The sequence below is a fragment of the Etheostoma spectabile genome, unplaced genomic scaffold (genome assembly GCF_008692095.1).
Source record: "Etheostoma spectabile isolate EspeVRDwgs_2016 unplaced genomic scaffold, UIUC_Espe_1.0 scaffold00000025, whole genome shotgun sequence".
In the NCBI taxonomy this organism is placed as follows: Eukaryota; Metazoa; Chordata; class Actinopteri; order Perciformes; family Percidae; genus Etheostoma; species Etheostoma spectabile.
The window spans coordinates 20,164-34,561 of record NW_022602542.1 but is presented as its reverse complement, the minus strand read 5'-3'; the positions used below and the strand labels follow the sequence as shown (position 1 = coordinate 34,561).

At 38.8% G+C, this 14,398-nt stretch overlaps 1 long non-coding RNA gene across 1 annotated transcript; it reads right to left on the bottom strand.

Annotated features, from left to right (window-relative positions):
* Positions 1–7,215: 7,215 nt before the first annotated feature.
* On the bottom strand, positions 7,216–14,187 carry LOC116674381 (uncharacterized). Its single transcript, XR_004328087.1, has 3 exons — positions 14,176–14,187; positions 7,932–7,938; positions 7,216–7,280 (listed from the first exon to the last, which is right to left on the bottom strand). It is a non-coding gene; the product is annotated as an uncharacterized LOC116674381 (long non-coding RNA).
* Positions 14,188–14,398: the final 211 nt, after the last annotated feature.

The window sequence follows — 14,398 nt, the reverse complement described above, 5'->3', positions numbered from 1 at the left end:
GCATTGGCATGTGTGATCCAATATTATTCTCCCAACCTGGAGAGGATGTGACTTTCCCCCCATGCCTTATCTATTCATGGGCATGTCGGAGAATTAAACATGGAGATGGGCTGATCTTTTGACAGGATAATGGGTGTTTGCTTTTTTCTGGCATAGCCGCCCTGGACAGCCTTCCACTGACTCTCAGCCGTCCATCTCCTCAAACAGGGTTGAGCTTGTAGTAGGACTACTCTTTTTCGCAGATTTCCAGACAACAAAGCGCAAATCTCATCATATTTCTTTTCTTTTGGCAGAACTGTATGATAGCACTTTCTGCCATTCACAGGTAGTCAGTTGACAATTTTTTTCCATTAAGCCTCTGGCTTTCGACATGTCCGATCCACGAATTGGGATCCAGAGGAGTATGCAACTGAAGTTTCTTTCTTTTTTGACCTCAATTCCAGTAGAGCCTTCTTGATTTTCAGTATCCATGATACAGCAGTTTCAGTCTCTTCCAATCAGAGTAATACATGATCAGCTGGCTGGTTGCACTGTTCTGTAATCTTATTGCATTTGCAGAGATCTGTTTCTTGACCTCTAGATCACTTCATCAATAGTGGGCTCCACCTTGCGTGCATCCATGTTCCTTTCCTTGCCACAATAATTCTGGACCTGACAACCATGTTTTGACAACATGTCATTTGATTTATAACACCTGTTCACTCGGGACATCAAAGCCCTTTAAGGTCAATCAACCACTTGATCCCATTGTTGTCTTAGGAATTGGGAATTTTTTCATCCCAGCCACAGTTCATTTGCACAATTTTGTAAAATGTGCTTGGCTTGAAGAGTAACTGATGCAAGGTACCCCAAGGGATCATACATTGAGCTAACAACAGATAAAATCCCTTGTTGAGTTTGTATCCTTTCTTTGCAGTCCATGCTGAGTCGAAGGTGTCACTTTCCATACACCATTGGAGCGCCAAGCTCTTTTCATTGGGAGTTTGTCCTTGTCCATATTGAGCTCACTCACTTTTTTAGAGTGGTCCTTCTCTGGAATTGTTTGCAGGACTTTGGTGATTGTTGCTGATCCATTGTGTAAGATGAACGCCTCCCTTCTGGCAAAGGTCATCAAGATCTTTACGTATTTGTATGCTTTTTCCACAGATGGTGAGCTTTTCGTCCACGCAGAAATTTCTATGAACAATGTCAACTATTTATCTAGAAAGCTGCCTTGATGGTCATCAGCAGTCCTCCTCAAAGCGTAGCATGCACAGCTGGGAGATGACACTGCTCTAAATAGATGTACAGTCATTCTGTGTTCTGTAACTTCGGTGGTCAGATCTCCATTGGGCCACCATAGGAATCGCAGAAAGTCCTTGTCTTTCTCTGCTACCTTGATGGAGAGGCACTAGAAGAGGTGGACACATATACATATCGGGAAGTGTTGTCGGAAATGATAGAGTAGTGACAAAGACAAACAAGCACAAATAGGGAGGAAGGCAAGAACAGTCTTTCTAATACTGAGCCAATATGGAATGCAAAATTCATCTCCACACAATACAAAACTCTGCATCTTCAACTCCAATGTTAAATCAGTTTTATTCAATGGGCAGAAACTTGGAGAACTACAACAGCTTAATCAAACAAGCTCCAAATATTCATTAACAGATGCTATGACACATCATGGACATTTACTGGCCTAACACTATTACAATGAAGAGTTCTGGCAAACCACACAATGAACAAATGGAAACTCTAATCAAATGCAGAAATGGGGCTGGATCGGGCACACCTTAATAAAACCACCTCCAACACAACCACACAGGCCTTAACCCGGAACTCACAAGGAAAAAGAAAGCCAGGAAGACAAAGAAAAAGCTGGAAAAGGTCTGTGGAGGCAGAACTCAAGAAAGCTACCTAACATCTTGAAAGGAAGCAGGGAAAATCGCCCACCGAACCAGCTGGAAGAAGTTCATGAATGACCTGCTCCCCAAAGAGAAAAAAGGTTTAATGAATGATGAAATTACTTCCCCACTGTTGGTCTTTTCATTTTATTAATTATTAAGTTTGCTGACATCTGGCATATTTTCAAATGATTTTAACAACGCTATTATTCAATACCTACTCAAAAAAACAAATCACTTTTTACTCAGCAATTACCGTCCAATTTCTAAATCATCATTTTTATCTAAGTTGCCGGAGAAAGTACTTTCAACTCAACTTATCTTTTTTATGAACAGCAATAGTCCTTTTAGCATATTTCAGTCAGGTTTCAGAGACGTCTTGACACAGAAACAGCCCTTGTAAAAGTTTCTAATGACTTGTTTTTATCAGCTCACACAGGTAACTACTCAGTCTTAGTGCTTTTAGATTTGAGTGCTGTCTGCTAGAAATCTCGCCGTAGTTTTTTTTAAGCTGATCTTGTTATGATGCTCAAGTAAAGATTGTTGGTCAGTCATGCTTCTTCAAGCTTAAAAAGATCTAAAAATTCAGTGGATCCGCTCTTCTGGTTGTTTGACCAATGACTGCTGAAAGACTCGTTCACATTCATTTCCTCCCGACTGAACTACTGCATCTCACTTCTCTTTGGCATCATCTCTACCAACATCAACCAACTCCAACTGGTCCAGAACACAGCCGCCGCCTCCTCAACTGCTCCAAATCCTGGCATCACATCACTCAGTCAAAAAAACAACTCCATGGGCCCCCCCCATCTCCCACCGGCTCACCTACAGAATCCTGGTCCGCACATACAAAGCCCTCCACCGTCTGACCCCCTCATACCTCACTGACCTCACGGTCCCTCAGATCCACCTAGCCAAGTCCAACTCCACAGTTTCTGGAACAGAGCCTTCTCCCGGGCAGCTTCCAGGCTCTGGATTTCCCTCCCCCAAGACATCTGCGACTCTGAGTCCCTCACCATCGTCCAGTCCCGCCTCAAGACCCATCTCTTCACCTCTGCCTATCTATAGCCCCACGACCCCCTCCCTTCTCATCTGTGTCTGAATTTTGTTTTGTTTTATTTCCTGTTCATTGTTTTTATTATCTTCATTCCCTGTAAAGAAGCTTTCAGTACGTGAAAAGCGCTATATAAATTTAATTTATTATTATTGTTATCACATTGAAGACTCTCTGTTGCTTATCCAGTCATCTATAGCTAGTTTTTGGGAAGTTGTGGATACACTGGGACAAAGAGTTACATCTGTGGAGATCACGGCAGGCGAGAACTTTGAAGCCCTCTCTAAAGTGACACTGCTACTGCAACACTGATAGACCGCAATAATGACTTGGAGAAGATTAAGATTAATGTATCCTTTATTAATCCCACAAGGGGAAGTTACAATTTACAATCTGTTGTTATTACACACAGGCCTGAATTACACACACATGCTCAGTACCTATACATGTATTAAATGGAGAGATGTCAGAGTGAGGGGGCTGCCCATGGAAAGCGCCCCGAGCAGTTGGGGGTTTTGTGGCTTGCTCAAGAGCACCTTGCCAGTGGTTACTGCCACCCCACTACATTTATAACTTTATTGTGTGGCTATGACTGTGGGGGTTCAACGATTAGGTTTGCATCACGGAACATTAAAGGGCTCAAAGGTCCAGTAAGAAGATCTAAAACATTTTCTCACCTTAAGAATTTAAAAACTCTTATATTTCTTCAAGAAACTCACCTGCGTAAATCTGACCAACTAGGTTTAAAGAAACAGTGGGCGGGACAAATCTTTCACTCTAGCTTTAATTCTAAAGCCAGAGGAACAGCAATGCTTATACATAAGATAATTCAGTTTACCTCCTATGGTGTTATGATAGCATACTCTTCATCTAAAATCTAAATCGGCAACTCAACATATTTCTAAAAAAATCTCAAATCGAAGTACACAGGAAAGCTGACCTCAGATCCTCTAAAATAAATTATATAAAAAAAAATACTATTTTGATTTGTATGAATCAGAATCATTTAAAGACACCACTTTTCTTACATTCTTTTGTAATGAAAAAATTAAAACTGAAATTTCATTGCTACAGTTTTTAGTGGTGCCAAATTCATTTTGCCTTTGTGAACGTTTACCATTTAAGTGGTCTCAACAACTCGTCAATTTTGCTTTACCTACAAAAATAAAAAAATTAGAAAACAATCACATTCTTTGTAAAAACATTTAATGTTTGTGTGTTAGCAAACCAATCATCAGTCTATCTTTGTCAATGAGCTGCTAGTTTCCAGTGTTGCTCCTCTTTGCTGAAGCAGTTGTCTGCCTGGCACAGTTTATGGGTTTTGGTAATTACATTTCTAAATTACTGATGTGTTGTGGGTTAATAAATAGTGATCAAACACATCAAAAACTGAAAAGTGACAGAATCCATGGCCTCTCACAGACCACACACACACACACACACACACACACACACACACAAACCACACACACACACACACACACACACACACACACACACACACACACACACACACAGTAGCATGTGGGTGTTAGCTACCAGAGGCATCATTTCATTTTCAGGTTTTCTTTAACATCACCCAGCTGCCAAATAAAAAATCATCACGAAGCTACACAGCAGCAGGAAGCAAGATATTCTCACAATATTAACAATGTCTTGGCATATTGGTTTGTCTGGCAATAAAAGAGAAGCACAGATAATACAGTAACACTTGCATTTCTCCTCTGAAAAAGTGTTGAAACAAAGCCGACAGAGAATCCAATTTGTAAGTATGGCTGTAACAGCTGCTGTTTATACACTGTGTAAGTGTGAGTAAATATTCTGGGGATCTGTTATTGCAGACTGTGTGGCTAACAAAAGCCAGGGACAAATCAAGTCACTCAAAGTCTATAAGAAACACTGACTGCACATTTGTTGCTTCTCTTCATTAGGTTTAGTTGAAAGGTTTTTCTCCTTTATTTTCTTTTTTCTTTCTGTGTTTCCCCTGTTACATTTCAATCTCTTTCTGCACCACGTAGAATTTACTCTCATTTACATACAATACAGGCGCACACTATGACAGCATTGTCACAAATGACATCCAATTTCTACACTCCATCAATGTGGAGAATGAGTGGGCGGCTGTGTGTGTGTGTGTGTGTGGTGGGCCATGTTGGTCATGCTTAAATCATGCTAAATCATTTCTAAAACCCAACCAGCAGTTACAAACAACAAGTATTAATTAGAAACCCATCACAATCGTCAAAGACAATGCTAAGCCAACAGTGCCTTTGCAAAATAGTGTCGAGAGGGAAGTGTTCTAGTGGAACATGGGCACAGGGAGGCAAATTCTGGCAATAAAATGAAAAACACCATCTTTCAACGCATAGGGCTCCGACAACAGTGCCAATTATAAAGAGGGGCAGGTTCCGCAGAGATGAAGAGCACCAAAGTCTGTAGGCAGGAGGTCAGGCTAGTTCAAACACACTGTTCATGTCCCGTGTGAAATCAAAACTTATTAGACTTAGACTTATTTAAAAGTCTAACTCGTTTTTGCTCACCGTTTTAATTTAAACATGATGTGCAGGTAGGTAGAATATTTTGAAATTGCCAAATTCTAAGTAAGGCAGTGAGCATGTTAAATATAGTTTAAATGAAACTGAATCAGAATCTTGAGACAAAAATAAATATGAAATGTGATCTACAGGTCCTGTTGTAGAGCTATTCTTTTAAAGCTTTAGTGTGTAACTTTTGCACATCTTCAGACTGTGAAAGAAGATGGCACTACTTAAAGAGGACACTCCTTATAAATGCGCTTCATTACCACAAACTTTCTGAACTGCTTGTGGCTGGCAAGGACGTAACATTGGGTTCACATTAGGGGGTGGTTGGTGGTTTCAAACTATCTAAGGAAGGTCCCGGCATATTTTTGCATATTTTGAAAAAAATGACAAAAACATTGAATAATTTGTGGGGAAAAAAAACTAAAAAAAAGGCAAAAAGGTCAAGAGGCGACAAAAGTCAGAAAAAGCATCAAAAACTTTGAAAAAGCAAATAACTTTACAAAAAAAGCAACAAAAATCTTTAAGTAACAAAACCTTTTGAAAAAAAACATTGTTTGGGACAATGACATGGCTGATAGCTAGATTGTCTTGTTATATATCAAAATGTCATATACTTGCTTTTACAATAATTGCTATTCACAAAAAAAAAATCAGAATTTGAATTATAAAAAAGAAATAGGGATAGAGCATGAAAATGCGTGTGATGAATGCAAATCACAAATTTTTGGGCAAAGCCCAAAGCCCCTTATCACTTTGGATGGATTTTGGGAGAACTGGCCAGATGCAACTTTTTGGTGAGTCAATAAATAGATTGCATGCATCAACAGGAGCTTGTGCCCTTATTACACATCCTGTTAACCAAAAACCAGAAAAAGGAGGAGAGAGGAGGCAGGAGAGGAAAGACAGTTAAGCGCTTTAGATGCAGGATCCCTTGTAAAGTAAATGAGAGTGGACAGAGGAATCGATTGAGGCAGCAAACATCTCACTACACTGTAATGAGCAGTGTGAAATACGTTTAACAGACTGATGGGCTGGAAGAGAAACACACAAGGTGAATGAGAAGGAGGAGGAGGACAGAAAAAATCTGTTCTGATGGGTGGCTCAGACTTGTTAGAAAGAAGCAGAAATGGAGGGATTTAACAGAGTATGTCTGCAGCATGTCTGCATTATTGAATGGACTTGAGGCAGACTCTTGCTGCTCATACTCATACTTCATGTCACAGACTGAGTTTTATATCTCTGGTCTGCGCCCTCTGCACTTTAAAACCAAGTTAATACAAAAGAAACGTATAGCTGCTCCACAGCGATGGTTGAGGCAAGCATTTTAAACACACAGGGAAGGTGTCCAACGCATAATGACTGAATATGTATAAAATGTGACCTTTTTAACCATTGGGTCTTCGGGTCCTAAGGCAATGTGCAATCTTCGTCTCCAAAGGCCAACACTGATCTCAGTGAGCTATTGGCCAGGTGATGTTTCCTCTATCTTTGGAGGTATATTTCATTGAGTCAGCCTGGGTTGATAATGTGTTTTTTTACTTGCGACTTGACAAAATATAAAAACTTGACACTTGACTTGGTAAGTTAATGCCTTGAGAATTGACTTGACGCATTATGACTTGGATGACGCATGTATTTATAAGTTTGAATGTTACCTGTTAATTAAAAAATAATATAATTTAACGTTTGCCACATTTCTAACTATCAAGCATGCTATGCAGTTGTAGCAGCGCAAACTGTGACTCATGACAACTCAAAAAGCTCCCCGGTATGTGATTGTCATGATTGGATGACTGTCTATCAGTTTAAATCATTGCTATGGCAACACATAAAGCCTTATAAGTCAGACCAGACAACCACAATGGCTTTGTCTGTGCCACGAGTTGTCACTTTTGGATTTTAAATTTCACGGGAGAAGGTAAAAAAAAATTACTGAATGTAAGACCTGCTCATCAAAAACAGAGCCAGACTACAACCTCAAACTTTGTTCATCATTTAAAGACTCATTCTGATCGGTAAGTGTCTGAATTGTGAAAAGTGGGCCAACCGGCCCGTCAGACACCGCCTACCAAGAGCCTGGGTCTGACCGAGGTTTCTGCCTAAAAGGAAGTTTTTCCTCGCCACTGTCGCACTGTTGCTTGCTCTGGAGGAGACTACTAGAACTGTTGGGTCCTTGTAAATTCTGGAGTGTGGTCTATCTGTAAAGTGTCTTGAGATAACTCTTGTTATGAATTGATACTATAAGTAAAATTGAATTGAATTGAATTGGCTGGTTCAACTGTCCATTGAATATCACTTATAAGACATATTAGATTCATTGTCATACTTTTTGTACTAGTTTAACAAACAAGCCAACCATTTTACTAAATGGGCTACTAATACCTTGTATTTTCTCTTTATGAAGGCCAGATACTACAGGTGTTTAAAAAAAGTGAATTGATTTGGGACTTGTTGCCTTTGCTAAGGACTCGACTTGACCCTTGACTTGCCCCTTACAAAATAACTTGAGGCTTGCTTGAGACTTGAGCAAAGATAACTTGGACACAACACTATTTTAAATACATCAGAATGGTTGAAGTGAGAAATGATCTTCTCATATTTACAGATACAACTCAAAACAAATAATTTCTACCAACTGGTTCTCACAGCCACGGTGTCCTCTCTCTCTGCGTGTCCATCTGAACTGCATATGAACATCATATGGGCCTGCATGGACTTTAAGCACCATGTACAGTGACAGCTCAATGCTCAAAATAACAATCACACACATTCACACAGGGGTTGCAGGTTGTGGATGTGACGCTAAAAGGTCCAATTTCACTCTTCTCACTTTCCATCTCTCTCCTTTTCCTCTCCTGCAATAACACACTAATGTGATTACACTAGCATCAAAACAATTCAGCCTTTAATTACCAAGACACATCAAGGCAAAAACCGTGACAGGCTTTTCTCAAATAAATCAATTGGCATGACCTATGAAGTAAAGAGTGGAAGGAGAGAGCCAGACTTGCAGAGAGACAGAAAGGTAAACAGATAGGAAACAAAATAAGATAGAGGTGCCGAGAGTTTGAACAAACAAGACAAGGAGAGAGAGAGCCTTTCTAATTAGATGACGGCAATGCTCTCAGACAGCTTTAATAGCAATCTACTGTGTGACAGATGAGACGCTGAAGTCTGTATGGTGTTATCTCTGAGCTTCCGTGGGTGTGTGGTTCTCCCTCGCCACATTCTCACTCCTGAATATCCACTGTGCAGCTGCTAATTTCCAGCGCTGTATGTGGATGTAAGTGGAGCTCTCACAGGAGACAATGTATATCTGATTACAGTCTTCTCACCTGGAATGATTGAGTGGGGACTCTAATTGTTTTCACACTTCAATACTCTCTGGTGCATAGCAAGCACTGCAGAGGATAAATTATTGAATAAATGAATGAAAACTACTTCTACCACATGTAAAGACTAAACCAAATAAAAAAAAAATTGTAAATAAAAAAATGTGTATGGTCTTTAGACGTGGAGTACATAACATGATAACTTCATCTATCTGTTAAGGGATGCTTTTTGTCATTCCGATACTGTAGGTGTCTCTCATGTTAATGATCTTTATGGCTGCATTCAGACATGATGTTTGTGTAATATTTGGCACCTGGTGCAGGAGAGAAAGCCGAGAGAGAGAACAGTGGTAGGTTATGTAAAGAAGGTATTATGGCGAGGAAGAAGTTTTGGTTCTCTCACATTTGTATTTTAAAACATGTTTTGTAGTTAAAGTCTTAATAAGCACAAGGGATGTTAGCCACCGCTTCTAAGAGTAAACCAACTGAAACATTTTCACATAATCTTCTCATTTAATATTATTTGATCGTAAATTCTGCTTTTTGTTTATAATATCCAACAGGGCAAATGCATTGAATGACAGGACATTCAGTTGGGACTCTTGTTTGATCATTAGCTCACCTACTGTAGAGAGTTTTACTGGGTGTTCATTTATTCATCCAGGCAGATATTTTCTAACCTCATTGGTCACAAGACAAAAGCAAGAAGAAAAAGGTTAATACAGTAGACTCTTTAGATATGATAGATTGCCTTAAAATTAGCTTTTTTAAAACATGATTCTATGCATAAAGAGGTGAGGATTGAGATATATATGTATGACAGGTATTGTGGAAGGCAGTACAAGACATGCATTGTATCTCTCTCTCTCTGAATGCATCTGCTGCTGATGACCTCCACATTTAGTCTTGTGCTGAAAAGTGACCAGAGTGCACATTATTGTCAGTGTTTGCATTGCCGACGGTTGATTCTGACATTTTTGCTTTGCTATGACTGTAAAGCTAACCTGGCCAGCTGCTGAGATTGAGTATGGTACAAGACGAGACTGCACAACTACTTTTATTCGTGAAATACAGTCATGTGGTAGAGCCTTTAGTGGAAGTCTCTCTCTCTGTCAAAATAAAACTTTAAAATGAGGCGTACGAGGGGGGATAAAACAGTGACAAGCAGAATACCAAAGAGGTAAAAGGAAACTAACAAGCTCATTGAAGCCTAATGCAGCAGAGTAAGAGTACATTTTCTTCTTCACAAATGTACACAAGTAAAAATAAAAAGTATAGGGATTTAAAACTACTCTTAGAAGTATTTTGTTTTCAAAAACATACTCAAGTAAATGTAATGGAGTAAATGTAACTCGTTACTACCACCCCTGCTAACAGCAAAGATGAAAGCTCAATTTCCAGCACTTTAACTATTTATATTCATTGTATGCTATATTTATTGAGATATTTCGATAAACATTTCTTGAATAATTAAATCCTTTACATAGTATTTGATGTCTTATTATGGGGACTCCTAGTGGTCTAAGGACTTAAGCCATCAGAATTATAAGATGTTATCACTTAAAAATCAACATGTAGTGCTTAGTTTGTATTTATTAATCAAATAGAATAATATTAATTCAATAGTACTGTATTCAACCTGATAGGATGCATTTGGAAAGCGGCAGTGTTAGTCATTAGTTCAAATGTCTAACACAAACTAGTTTACATTTACCTGAAAGGGCCTTGTATGGTCATGCAGCAATTTATGACTTTGTCTGTCAGAAGCAAAAGCAGAAGTAGTGCCATGTTGCTATTAAGGAGAGGCCGAGTGGACCATCGCGTCTAAACAGGACACTAGAGACCTCTGTTCATTTACTATTCCTACCAAAAGTCAATGTTGTTTTCTGATAACTACAACCTTGACCATTATGTCTGAACCTAAGCATATTTCCGGCATAGAAGGGGCAGGATAGAAACCATAACATAACAAAAGATGTTGATTGGGATGTCAGGTCTAACATTTGTAGATGAAAAAAACGAGTTTTTCAAATTTGTTTTCACAAGCTTGTTTAAATAGTGATGCCTGATTGTGAACAGGTGTGGCAATAATCAGGCCTGGGTGTGGCTAGAGAAATTGAACTCAGGTGTGGACAACCACAGTTATAGTACACTGTAACAAATTTCTGTAATTTCTACAGCTAAATTTTACAGTAACTTCTTGTTTGTCATTTTACAATGTTTTGCTGTATATTGCAATGCATTATGGGTCAAAACACTATTACAGTAGTTGACAGCTTTTTCCATAATAAATTACAGGCATATTTGCGCTTGACTGTAAATGATAAATTACAGGTACAGTTATTTACTGTTGAATGCGTTGCACGAGGCAGTTGCTTTACACAAGACCATTTGATGGCGGATTGCAGAGAACCAACCAGCCACATTGCCACTCCACTCAGCCACAATACGTAAGTATACTATGAATAGCCTAAATTATTAGATTGTGGTTTAACTTGTTAATGCTGGTTGAAATAACCTAAATTGACCGTGTTTCAGTCTAGTGCAGGCCCTACGATAAAAGTTCACTCATAGCTAGCATTAGCTAACATTAGCTGGAGACTTTCAGAAGGAAGCAAACCCAGGCGAAGCAGTTAATGCTAAAGTTAAGGAAAGTATAGTGGGTGTAATGTTAGCGTTAACGGTTTACCCTTTTCTATTTATTTCATTTTGAACTAAGCGTGGTAGTAGACTTCAAAGTCTGTGTTGTAACGTCAATGTTAACGTCACGCAGGCATGCAGCAGCACTGTGGCTACAGGACGGTCGGGCGCCACGGAGTCGGGGGTTTGGTAAGTAACGTTAGCCTAACGTCACAATGTTTTATTTAGCTATATGTGACTGTCTGACTGTACATTTCTTTATCGTTCTAGCTAACACTAGCTAATTGAAGTCAACTTTAGTGAAAAAAGCCAGCTAGCTAGCTTAACCGTATGCATTAGCCGCTTCGCCTCAGATCAGGCTGCAGGTTGCCCATTAACGTTGATACAAAGTCCCGATAGTTTGAAAAAATTGCCTCATTGAAGCGAAAGCCCATTGTTCGATTTAACAGGTAATGTATAGCTAAATTATAATAACGTTTGACTTTGCACGACCCCTGAAAAAGACCTTTTAATTTCGGTTGATATTTAACTTTAACAACTCTTCTATGAACCAAGTTAGAGTCGGACATTAGGCTGGCTCCGTTTAAAACATTCGTCATTAATGTTAATGATAGCTGGGTGAAAAAAGGCTTGAGAAATTCGAATGAAAACGGGATGTGAGGCATCCAGGAGTCTTCCCTTAACAGACATGGCCACTTTTTGATAATCCCAGATGCAGTTTATGTCATGCAGTGCACATGTGTTATTTTCACCTGTAATAAAAGGGTGTATTTAAATATTTCAGCAGAATGGGGTCCCTAAACAGCCTTGGTGGTGCATAAATTTAGTCTAACTAGAAAACTGATGAATTGCAAACGTTTTTGGCAACAATGAAATAATTCATTTTCTATAGTGTATCTCAAGTCTTGGTGGCTCAATTCTTGAGTTGTCAATAATGGTTAAATTTAACATCAAATCTGTGTAACAAATTATGTCAACCCAAACATAGCTGTAACAACTTATTATTTAAAGCAGAAAAACGGCCATGGAAATATATGATGGCCATGTGGGTGTATAAGGGCTTATACACTCTCAATAGGCGCCTAACACACTGTTTATTTAACAGTTATATTCCAACATAACGTGTGTTTTTCAACTTTTGTATTGTTTAGCCTAGCTACAGGGAGGAAACATCCTGAACAGAGCGCCATCGCTGCACAGTACTCAACAACATACATGGCTGAAGACGATTTTCAGGTAAAAACATTAATGCGATTATGCCTGAATGTGTAATAATGTTCTGTGGCATTTCTAAATGTGACAGTTTGGGTGTTGGTAGTGAAGCACTAGTCTTCAGGGTTGTTTATATAATTAATGGCACATAAGTGGTTAGTTAATTAAAGCTGTTTGGTGTTTCTTTGTTTTTTATGTTTAGGTGAATTGCTGACAGCAACCGTTTGGATGCTGAGCATCGAGGGTCCGGTGGATGGGCCTCCACATCCCAACTTCGTGGCTGGGATGGCAGCTTTGTTTTCGAGCTACTACATCTTTAATATGGTGTACCAGGAGCAAGCATCTTGCACACTGGAATTCATTCAAAGGTAACTATGTGCTTGAAGTAGAATGCGGTTGATCATTATTTTGTAGAGTTAGTTATTATGAGTAACAGAGATTTTATTTTGCTTTAAGTGTACTTACAGTCAATCCCTTTAAAATGATTTTTGAGTTTATAAAAAGGGTAAGTTAGCAGTTATTTCCCTAAATGCTTAAAATCATTGCAGAACCAATTCTATTTATAGTAATGGCGTTCATTCTGAGAGCTGTTAAACTGTTTTATTGTTTTTCAAACATTGACAATAAAGATCTATTTGATTGTACATTTTGAAAAGTAGTTCTGAATTGAGGTAAACTGAGCATTTAGGTGAATAAACTACAAACTTGTTCTTTTTTTATTGCAGTCACAAGAAATCTGAAAGTTCATTTTACAGTTATGCATGATTGTCTATGCCCACCCTGCCCCAACCTTACCCACTACTCAAAGCAAACTTACAAAAACGGATCTGTAAACATCTATATACATACACACCCGCATGCATGTACACATATACACACCCACATACAGATTAGCACAGCTGGATGTATTTTGTATCCTGTAGAGCAGTTTAGGCACTTTTTCATCAAGTTTATTTGCATGTGATTTGTGATTTCAGATGCTTCATCGGACTGAACCCTTCAAGTGGAACCAAGTCAACAACGGCGTTGATCCAAAAAGTGGGAACATCCAGGAGAAAAGACGAACTGCATTAACCCTTGCGTCTCCTCCCTACTCGACGGGAGGTAGGGGGAGAGGGAGACGTCAAAAAATGACAAAAAGTAACACAGATGGTTCCTCAAAATGCCCTCCAAGATTCAGTTCACTAGTTAAACATGGAGCACACCAAACAGACTTGAGTCACCAACCTCGCCGGACTGTCCGACGGTCGATTATCGGGTTGGTTGTATATGGTCATAATGAGCTCTTAAGAAAAATAGAAGTTACCTTCTTAAAACATACAGTATTGTTACACTGTGTTGCATTTTAATAATAAAATGTCATGTCATTTTTGCATCTCGGACTCTGGTTTGTTTTTACAGTTAAAGAGAATCTAATGCGATGGTTTTTGAATTAAAAGCAAGCCTGGTCTTATTTAAAACACTTAACAGGCATCAGCAAAGCTGCACATGTAAAAAACTAAATTAACTGTATATTCTTTTTACAACAACGTATTGTATTGTCAAATATTTACATCTTTTTGCTGGATACTCGAGTTGCCAGCAAAAAGCTGTAAATATTTCACAATACAGTATGTTGTTGTAAAAAGAGATTTACAACAACATATTGTATTGTGAAGTAATTACAGACATTACCTGGCAACTCGAGTTGCCAGGTAATAGCTGTAATTTGAAAAGAATACAAGATAATGT